Source organism: Salmo salar, chromosome 12 (genome assembly GCF_965601325.2).
Source record: "Salmo salar chromosome 12, fSalSal1, whole genome shotgun sequence".
In the NCBI taxonomy this organism is placed as follows: Eukaryota; Metazoa; Chordata; class Actinopteri; order Salmoniformes; family Salmonidae; genus Salmo; species Salmo salar.
The window spans coordinates 98,585,919-98,596,183 of NC_138302.1; positions in this window are offsets into that span (position 1 = coordinate 98,585,919).

Genomic DNA, 10,265 nt, shown 5'->3' on the forward strand with positions numbered 1-10,265 from the left:
TTCATACATTGTGCCCCTGGCCTAAGAGGATGGACATCACAATTATCACAACATATAGGTTGTAAAATGTCTTTTCCCCCCTGGCTTGGCTTCCCCAGTGATTTTACCCATGCACCACTACTGTTATTAAATCGGCATTCATGAATTCATCATGATTGACATTTGTAGGTGTCACACTTATGGTGGGAAAATTACAAACTCTGTTATACACATACGCTGTATCAGCCTTAAACCTGTACATGTCCACTGTCTGTTTCTGTCATGTACGAAGAAGCCAGTGTTTTTGTCTTTGTGTAACTTAGTCAAGCGACCAAAGACAAAGGGCCGTCTGAGAGTGACCACCGTTTTTGGTCCATCCTGTCCTTTTCGTATCTTTCAAGGGCACAGCTGTGTGGAGATATGAAGATAAGAGGCTAGCTTGAGCAGCAGCAGCTACATAGTAACAAAACTGGCGATATCACTTGTTTTGCTATGCTATGTTCGCTGCAGGTAGCCTAGTGGTTAGAGCCAGTAACTGAAAGGTTGTTGGATCAAATCCCCGAGCTGACAAGGTAAAAATCTGTCATTCTGCCCTTGAACAAGACAGTTAACACACTGTTCCCCGGTAGGCTGTCATTCCTAGTTAAATAAAGGTTACATGTACCCACCATGACCTCACACACCTGCTAAACTGCCACATAGACAAACAAGGTTGTACTTTCCTATAAAAGCTGAGACCCAACTCTTGTTCGTTGAGCCTTAACTCTGCACCATTGAGGGATTGTTAATAATTGCCCCAGATTTGCAAATCTTATAATAAAATTGTTGTTCAAAGAATCTACAGTCTCTCTTCCTTTCTGGTTAGAATTTCCACGACACTCTGCAAATGCATCTAGTGCGTCCTCTGCAGTCTACTTCTGTGAACAAATCGAACATACCTTTTTCCTTTAAGGAATCCTAGGAAATGAGTTATTGCTAGAATGGAGAGCTCTTTTATTATAGCTCAGTGATGGAGAGGCCAGAGATAGCCAGACTAGTAAATTGGGCAGAGGAACAGTAGAGGTGCATGAATAAAATCACTGGGGAAGCCAGGATTTTTTTAAACTATATTACAACCTGTGTTGTGATAATTGTGTTGTTTGCTCTATAACCTGTTAGTTCATATGCCTTGCCACTGTGATATATATACAGTGCATTCGGAAAGATTTCAGACCCCTTGACTTTTTCTATATTTTGTTACATTACATCCTTATTCTAAAATTGATTAAATTGTTTTTTTCCCCTCATCAATCTACACACAATACCCCATAATGACATCACAATACCCCATAATGACATCACAATACCCCATAATGACGAAGAAAAAAATGGTTTTTAGAAATGTTTGCAAATTTATTACAAATAAAAAAAATGAAATATCAAATTTTCATAAGTATTTCGACCCTTTACTCAGTACTTTGTTGAAGCACCTTTGGCAGCAATTACAGCCTCAAGTCTTCTTGGGTATGACACTACAAGCTTGGCATACCTGTATTTGTGGAGTTTCTCCCATTCTTCTCTGCAGGTCCTCTCAAGCTCTGTCAGGATGGATGGGGAGTGTCGCTGCACCTCTATTTTCAGGTCTCTCCAGAGATGTTTGATCGGGTTGAAGTCCGGATTCTGGCTGGGCAACTCAAGGACATTCAGAGACATGTCCCGAAGCCACTCCTGAGTTGTCTTGACTGTGTGTTTATGGTCATTGTCCTGTTGGAAGGTAAATCTTCGACCCAGTCTGAAGCCCTGAGCGCTCAGGAGCAGGTTTTCATCAAGGATTTCTCTGTACTTTTTTCTGTTCATCTTTCCCTCGATCCTGACTACCCTGCCACTGAAAAACATCCCCACAGCATGATGCTGCCACCAACGTGCTTCACCACAGGGATGGTACCAGGTTTCCTCCAGACGTGATGCTTGGCATTCTGGCCAAAAAGTTCAATCTTGGTTTCATCAGACCAAAGAATCTTGTTTCTCATGGTCTGAGAGTCCTTTAGGTGCCTTTTGGCAAACTCCAAGCGGGCTGGCATGTGCCTTTTACTGAGGAGTGGCTTCTGTCTGGCCACTCAACCATAAAGGCCTGATTGGTGGAGTGCTGCAGAGATGGTTGTCCTTCTGGAACGTTCTCCCATCTTCACAGAGGAACTCTGGAGTTCTGTCAGAGTCACCTCCCTGACCAAGGTCCTTCTCCCCTGATTGCTCAGTTTGTCCCGGGCGGCCAGCTCTAGGAGGAGTCTTGGTGGTTCCAAACCTCATCCATTTAAGAATGATGGAGGCCACTGTGTTCTTGGCGACCTTCAATGCTGAAGAAATGTTTTGTTACCCTTCCCCAGATCTGTGCCTCGACACAATCGACACAGACCTCATGGCTTGGTTTTTGCTCTGACATTCTGTTTTTAACTTTTAATAAATGTGCTAAAATGACTAAAACCGTGTTTTTGCGTTGTCATTATGAGGTATTGTGATGTCATTATGAGGTATTGTGATGTCATTATGAGGTATTGCGATGTCATTATGAGGTATTGTGATGTCATTATGAGGTATTGTGTGTAGATTGATGATGGAAAATATATTGATGGGAAAAAATATATTGAATCAATTTTACAATAAGATTGTAACAACAAAATGAGGAAAAAGTCAAGGGGTCTGAATACTCTCCGAATGTACTGTAGGCCTAAGGCCGAGACACAGTGGCAGAATAAATTCAATCATACCTTTGTTTCATCACAAAACCGGAGAGCAAAATCTGTCCGGTGGAGTCTACAAAGCATTATGCATGTCAGAAACATGTTACATGTGTTTATTTGAATTTTTTTATTTAACAAGGCAAGTCAGTTAAGAACAAAATCTTATTTACAATGACGGCCTACCAAAAGGCAAAAGGCCTCCTGTGGGGATGGGAGCTGGGACTAAAAATTAAAAAAATAAGAAATATATAAATATAGGACAAAACACACATCACGACAAGAGAGACAAGACAACACTACATAAAGAGAGATCTAAGACAACAACATAGCATGGCAGAAACACATGACAACACAGCATGGTAGCAACACAACATGACAACATCATGGTAGCAACACAAAACATGGTACAAACATGATTGGGCACAGACAACAGCACAAAGGGCAAGAGGTAGAGACAACAATACACCACGCAAAGCAGCCACAACTGTCATTAAGTGTCCATGATTGAGTTTTTGACTGAAGAGATGGAGATAAAACTGTCCAGTTTGAGTGTTTGTTGTAGCTCGTTCCAGTCGCTAATTGCAGCGAACGTAAAAGAGGAGCGACCCAGGGATGTGTGTGCTTTGGGGACCTTTAACAGAATGTGACTGGCAGAACGGGTGTTGTATGTGGAGGATGAGGGCTGCAGTAGATATCTCAGATAGGGGGGAGTGAAACCTAAGAGATTTTTATAAATAAGCATAAACCAGTGTGTCTTGCGACAGGTATACAGAGATGACCAGTTTACAGAGGAGTACAGAGTGCAGTGATGTGTCCTATAAGGAGCATTGGTGGCAAATCTGATGGCCAAATGGTAAAGAACATCTAGCCGCTCGAGAGCACCCTTACCTGCCCATCTATAAATTATGTCTCTGTAATCTAGCATGGGTAGGATGGTCATCTGAATCAGGGTTAGTTTGGCAGCTGGGGTGAAAGAGGAGCGATTATGAGAGGAAACCAAGTCTAAATATAACCTTAGCCTACAGCTTTGATATGTGCTGAGAGAGGGACAGTGTACCGTCATACTCCCAAGTACTTGTATGAGGTGACTACCTCAAGCTCTAAACCCTCAGAGGTAGTAATCACACTGGTGGGGAGAGGGACATTCTTCTTACCGAACCACATGACCTTTGTTTTGGAGGTGTTCAGAACAAGGTTAAGGACAGAGAAAGCTTGTTGGACACTAAGAAAGCTTTGTTGTAGAGCATTTAACACACAATAAGGGGAGGGGCCAGCTGAGTATAAGACTGTATCATCTGCATATAAATGGATAAGAGAGCGTCCTACTGCCTGAGCTATGTTGTTGATGTAAATTGAGAAGAGTGTGGGGCCTAGGATCGAGCCTTAGGGTATTCCCTTGGTGACAGGCAGTGGCCGAGACAGCAGATTTTCTGACTTTATACACTGCACTCTTTGAGAGAGGAAGTTAGCAAACCAGGCCAAAGACCCCTCAGAGACACCAATACTCCTTAGCCGGCCCACAAGAATGGAATGGTCTACTGTATCAAAAGCTTTGGCCAAGTCAATAAAAATAGCAGCACAATATTGCTTAGAATCAAGGGCAATGGTGACATCATTGAGGACCTTTAAGGTTGCAGTGACATCCATAACCTGAGCGGAAACCAAATTGTATACCAGAGAGAATACTGTAGACATCAAGAAAGCCAGTCAGTTGATTATTGACAAGTTTTTCCAACACTTTTGATAAACAGGGCAAAATAGAATTAGGCTTATGACAGTTAGGATCAGCTTGATCTCACCCTTTAAATAAAGGGTGCTTTAGGACTTGCTCAGGTGGTTTAAGCATGTCCCAGTTTAGGTCACCAAGCAGGACAAATTCAGACTTAGTGTAAGGGGCCAGGAGAGAGCTTAGGGCAGGTAGGGTACAGGCCGGTGCTGATGGAGGACGATGGCACCCAGCAACAGTCAACAAAGAGCTATTTGAAAGTTTAATACTTAAAACCAGCAAATCAAATTGTTTGGGGACAGACTTGTGGAGACAACTGAGCGCTGAAGGTGATCCTTGGTAAAGATTGCCACTCCCCCACCTTTGAAAGATCAGTCTTGCCGAAAAAGTTTATTTTTAATTTTTAATTTCACCTTTATTTAACCAGGTAGGCTAGTTGAGCACAAGTTCTCATTTGCAACTGCGACCTGGCCAAGATAATGCGTAGCAATTCGACACATACAACAACACAGAGTTACACATGGAATAAACAAAACATACAGTCAATAATACAGCAGAACAAAAGAAACAAAAGTCTATATACAGTGAGTGCAAATGAGGTAAGTTAAGGCAATAAATAGGCCAAGGTGGCGAAGTAATTACAATATAGCAATTAAACACTGGAATGGTAGATGTGCAGAAGATGAATGTGCAAGTAGAGATACTGGGGTGCAAAGGAGCAAGATAAATAAATAAATACAGTATGGGGATGAGGTAGGTAGATAGATGGGCTGTTTACAGATGGACTATGTACAGGTGCAGTGATCTGTAAGATGTTCTGACAGCTGGTGCTTAAAGCTAGTGAGGGAGATATGAGTCTCCAGCTTCAGAGATTTTTGTAGTTCGTTCCAGTCATTGGCAGCAGAGAACTGGAAGGGAAGATGACCAAAGGAGGAATTGGCTTTGGGGGTGACCAGTGAGATATACCTGCTGCAGCACATGCTACAAGTGGGTGCTGCTATGGTGACCAGTGAGCTGAGATAAGGCGGGGCTTTACCTTGCAGAGACTTGTAGATAACCTGTAGCCAGTGGGTTTGGCGACGAGTATGAAGCGAGGGCCAACCAACGAGAGCGTACAGGTCGCAATGGTCGGTAGTGTATGGGGCTTTGGTGACAAAACGGACGTCACTGTGATAGACTGCATCCAATTTATTGAGTAGAGTGTTGGAGGCTATTTTATAGATGAATTCACCGAAGTCGAGGATCGGTAGGATGGTCAGTTTTACGAGGGTGTGTTTGGCAGCATGAGTGAAGGATGCTTTGTTGCGATATAGGAAGCCGATTCTAGATTTAATTTTGGATTGGAGATGCTTAATGTGAGTCTGGAAGGAGAGTTTACAGTCTAACCAGACACCTAGGTATACATCATTGATGTATACAGAGAAAAAGGTTATAACCAGAAAGGTTAACATCAGTATTCAAAACACTCTTTCTTAACCACGTCTCAGTAATGACCAACACGTCTGAACCCACACTTTCAATTGATCCATTTGAGGTAATAAGCTTCTAGTGTTAACGTGCAGAAAACCCAGGCATTTACGAGAGCAGAAATCAGAGAAACAGATATCAGAGCACAAGTCAGAATTGAGTCTAGCAACAGTAGATGGGCCAGGGTGTACATGCACATTTCCAGATATCATCAACAGTAATACAATCAAGGCACGGCATAGTACAGGGAGAGCTCTGCAGTGCTGATTTATGACATCTGAATGTGCATCAAATGGCAACAAGATCATATTGTACAGCAATTTCATCAGGTAGCATGAATACAAAGCTGGCGTTAGAATAGGATGGGAGGCCAAAAGTCTGTGTAACCAATAGAGAGTCAGAGTCCCGAGTGTTGGGAACAAACATAGTCTGTCCCATGGTTGGGTAAAGAAAGTTCGTAGTCAACAAAGCACGCAGGTGTTATGAGGTGAATAGCAAAATACACAAGAAAAAAATGTAATATATAACGACTTGGGCTAGCCATTGTAAGATCAGAGTCACTCGCCCCAACAGTGCCTGTGTGCTGGAGGTGAGCGAAAGCTCGGGTGAGGGGGTGGGTGGGGGTGGGGGGGGGGTGTGGGGGCTGGGGGGGGGGTGTGGTGGGGGGGGAGTGTGGTGGGGGTACCCACCAGGGCAGACGGTGAACAGATCTTCAGGCGGAATCCAAGCAGCAATGCAGCAGGCAGTGGGAGTAGGTGTCACACCCATTTGTGAGACGCTTTTATTTCTGGAGGCAGATTTCTTGTAGAAAATGCCAGTGGATGGTCTTTGAACAGCAGGTAGGGGCTTCAAGGTCTCTGGATCTGGGTGGGGTAGACTGCCATTCATTGGGCTTAAAGGCTTCGACACCTCTCGCTTCACATGCCAGTGCTAATTGAAGTTGTATCTCTTTGTCCTAGTAAGCTTGGTAGCCTTAGCATTCAGTCCTTATAAAGTATTGGCTTTTGAAAGTAAAAAAAAAAGCTTCAGAATAAGCATTACTCACTCAGTTCCAGGTTGGATGGTGACTTACAGCATTGTCAATCAAGTTAGTGTTTCTGACATTTTCAGACTACTAAACAACTATTCATTTAGAACACCGGAGAGTTACCGCAAGTCGCAAAGAAAACAGAAGCTGCCTCCACTTTTCCAGCACCATTTCAACATCATCAAATCATCTATGGTTAGTCTAATACAGTGACAACAAAAATATTCAAAAAACAATTTAGTAAATTAGATGCCTGTGCTGATGGAGGACGATAACACCCAGCAACAGTCAACAAAGAGCTATTTTAAAGCTTAATGCTTAAATCCAGCAAATCTAATTGTTTGGGGACAGACTTGGTGGAGACAACCGAGCACTGAAGGTGTTCCTTGGTAAAGATTGCCACTCCCCCACCTTTGGAAGATCTGTCTTGCCGAAAAAGGTTATAACCAGAACGGTTAACATCAGTGTTCAGAATACTCTTTCTTAACCATGACTAAGTAATGACCAACACTTCTGGATTGGATCTATTTTAGGTAATAAGCTTCTAGTTCTAACGTGCAGAAAACCCAGGCTTTTTTTGAGAGCAGAAATCAGTATTAAAACAGCCGACTTCCCGCTCTCCCCCTCTACGAGAGAGGACCCACTGTAACCTGATCCTTCAGATCATCACAGGAGAGTCATGACATTCCCCCTCTACGAGAGAGAGAGAGCACGCTGTAGAGAGGACCCACTGTAACCTGATCCTTCAGCTCTTCACAGGAGAGTCATGACATTCCCCCTCTACGAGAGAGAGAGAGCACGCTGTAGAGAGGACCCACTGTAACCTGATCCTTCAGATCATCACAGGAGAGTCATGACATTCCCCCTCTACGAGAGAGAGAGAGAGCACGCTGTAGAGAGGAACCACTGTAACCTGATCCTTCAGCTCTTCACAGGAGAGTCATGACATTCCCCCTCTACGAGAGAGAGAGAGAGAGAGAGCACGCTGTAGAGAGGACCCACTGTAACCTGATCCTTCAGATCATCACAGGAGAGTCATGACATTCCCCCTCTACGAGAGAGAGAGAGAGCACGCTGTAGAGAGGACCCACTGTAACCTGATCCTTCAGATCATCACAGGAGAGTCATGACAGTGTGTAAGTAAAAACAAACATGTTGACTCATCCTACGCCAATTCCATCCTCCTCTTTTTCATGTTACCGAAACGGTCTATGACTGTCAAAAACGAAACACTTTTAGTTTTTGCTGTCCTAGGCTACCTGGCTAAAATGCTTGCTCGCAAGGCTAACTTACTTTCACGTGCAACGATTAGCCAGCTAGTTAACATTAGCCTACTACATCTATCTACATATTGAACTTCCATCCCATCAGGCATGAGGCACAATGTATGAATTTATGGTTGGATCAGATTCGCCATTATAATCATTGACCAGTAAGGAGAATTCATTGAACGTCCAAATCCCTATCTCTGTCCACGGCTAATTTAGGAAAGAGATTAATTTTAGCTAGCTAGTCACCAGAGGATAATTAACAACACAATGAGATGCAACAATTCAAGTTCTGTCAATGAGGTTTGGCTTGATGCGATTGGTGCGTCAGGACCATTCACAGTTGAGCTTGCTCAGATTAGCTTAACGCTGATTGGCAACATTTTTTTCTTCTTTTTTTTTGTCAAGGGAGGCCAGATGCTCGCTGGCTTCCCTTGCCTTCAATGCTTAGGGTGACAACAATGTCATCTTGTTGATTTTGCCAGGGTCAGAGTAGAACAGAAGGTGTATGCTGAGGCAGTGCAGAGAGTAGAGGATGATGGGTAGAGGAGGAGTAGTAGGCCTAGGCCAATACAGAGTGATACGAATTTGTGCTTCAGTAAGGTTGGCTTCTTAGTATTCATTGTCATGGTTATCAACTGTACTACAGAAATGGAACATAAAATCTCAGAAAATAGATATTGTGGTGGCAACTGGGTTAAAATGCTTACCGGAGTACTGCAGGGTTTCCCAAACTTGGTCCTCGGGACCCCAAGGGTTGCACATTTCGTTTTTTTTTTACCCTGACACGACACAGCTTCAATCACATTCACATCAAGCTTTGATAATTTGAATCAGCTGTGTAGTGCTACAGAAGAAAAAAAACCCTGCACCCCTTGGGGTCCCGAGGACCGAGTTTGGGAAACGCTGGAGTAGTGGTTACAGAGTAAATAGCACAGCACCACCCTTGCTTCTGATTGACGGAAGGTTAGCTACAAAGGCCAGTGTAATAAAAAAAAACACTTAGTAAAAAAAATGCTAAAGTAGCCATCTAGGTAATTGAAAAAAGATGTCAACATTTTTTAATGTTATCTTTTTTTTACCCCTTTTTCTCCCCAATTTCGTGGTATCCGATTGGTAGTTACAGTCTTGTCTCATCACTGCAACTTCCGTACGGACTCGGGAGAGGCGAAGGTCGAGAGCCATGCGTCCTCCGAAACACGACCCAACCAAGCCGCACTGCTTCTTGACACAATGCCCACTTAACCCGGAAGCCAGCCGCACTAATGTGTCAGAGGAAACAGAACGCGATGGGACAAGGACATCCCTGCCGGCCAAACCCTCCCCTAACTGAGATAACCGTTTCATACATAAAACTAACTACAGTGTTCCAAGCTGCCTCTAGGAGCAACTTCAGCACAGGATCTGTTCGTCGGGAGCTTCATGAAATGGGTTTCCATGGCCGAACAGCCACACACAAGCCTAAGATCACCATGCGCAATGCCAAGCGTCGGCTGGAGTGGTGTAAAGCTCACCACCATTAGACTCTGGAGCAGTGGAAATGTGCTCTCTGGAGGGATGAATCAAGCTTCACCATCTGGCAGTCTGATGGGCGAATCTGGGTTTGCAGGATGCCAGGAGAACGCTACCTGCCCCTGTGCATAGTGCAAACTGTGCAGTTTGGTGAAGGAGGAATAATGGTCTGGGGCTGTTTTTCATGGTTCGAGCTAGGCCCCTTAGTTCCAGTGAAGGGAAATCTTAACGCTACAGCATACAACGACATTCTAGACGATTCTGTGCTTCCAACTTTGTGGCAACAGTTTGGGGAAGATCCTTTCCTGTTTCAGCATGGCAATGCCCGCGTGCACAAGGTGAGGTCCATTCAGAAATGGTTTGTCAAGATCCGTGTGGAAGAACTTGACTGGTCTGCACAAAGCCCTGACCTCAACCCCATCGAACACCTTTGGGATGAATTGGAACGCCGACTGCGAGCCAGGTCTAATCGCCCAACATCAGTGCCAGACCTCACTAATGCCCGTGGCTGAATAGAAACAGGTCCCCTGCAGCAAGCCTTCTCAGAAGAGTGGAGGCTGTTATAAACT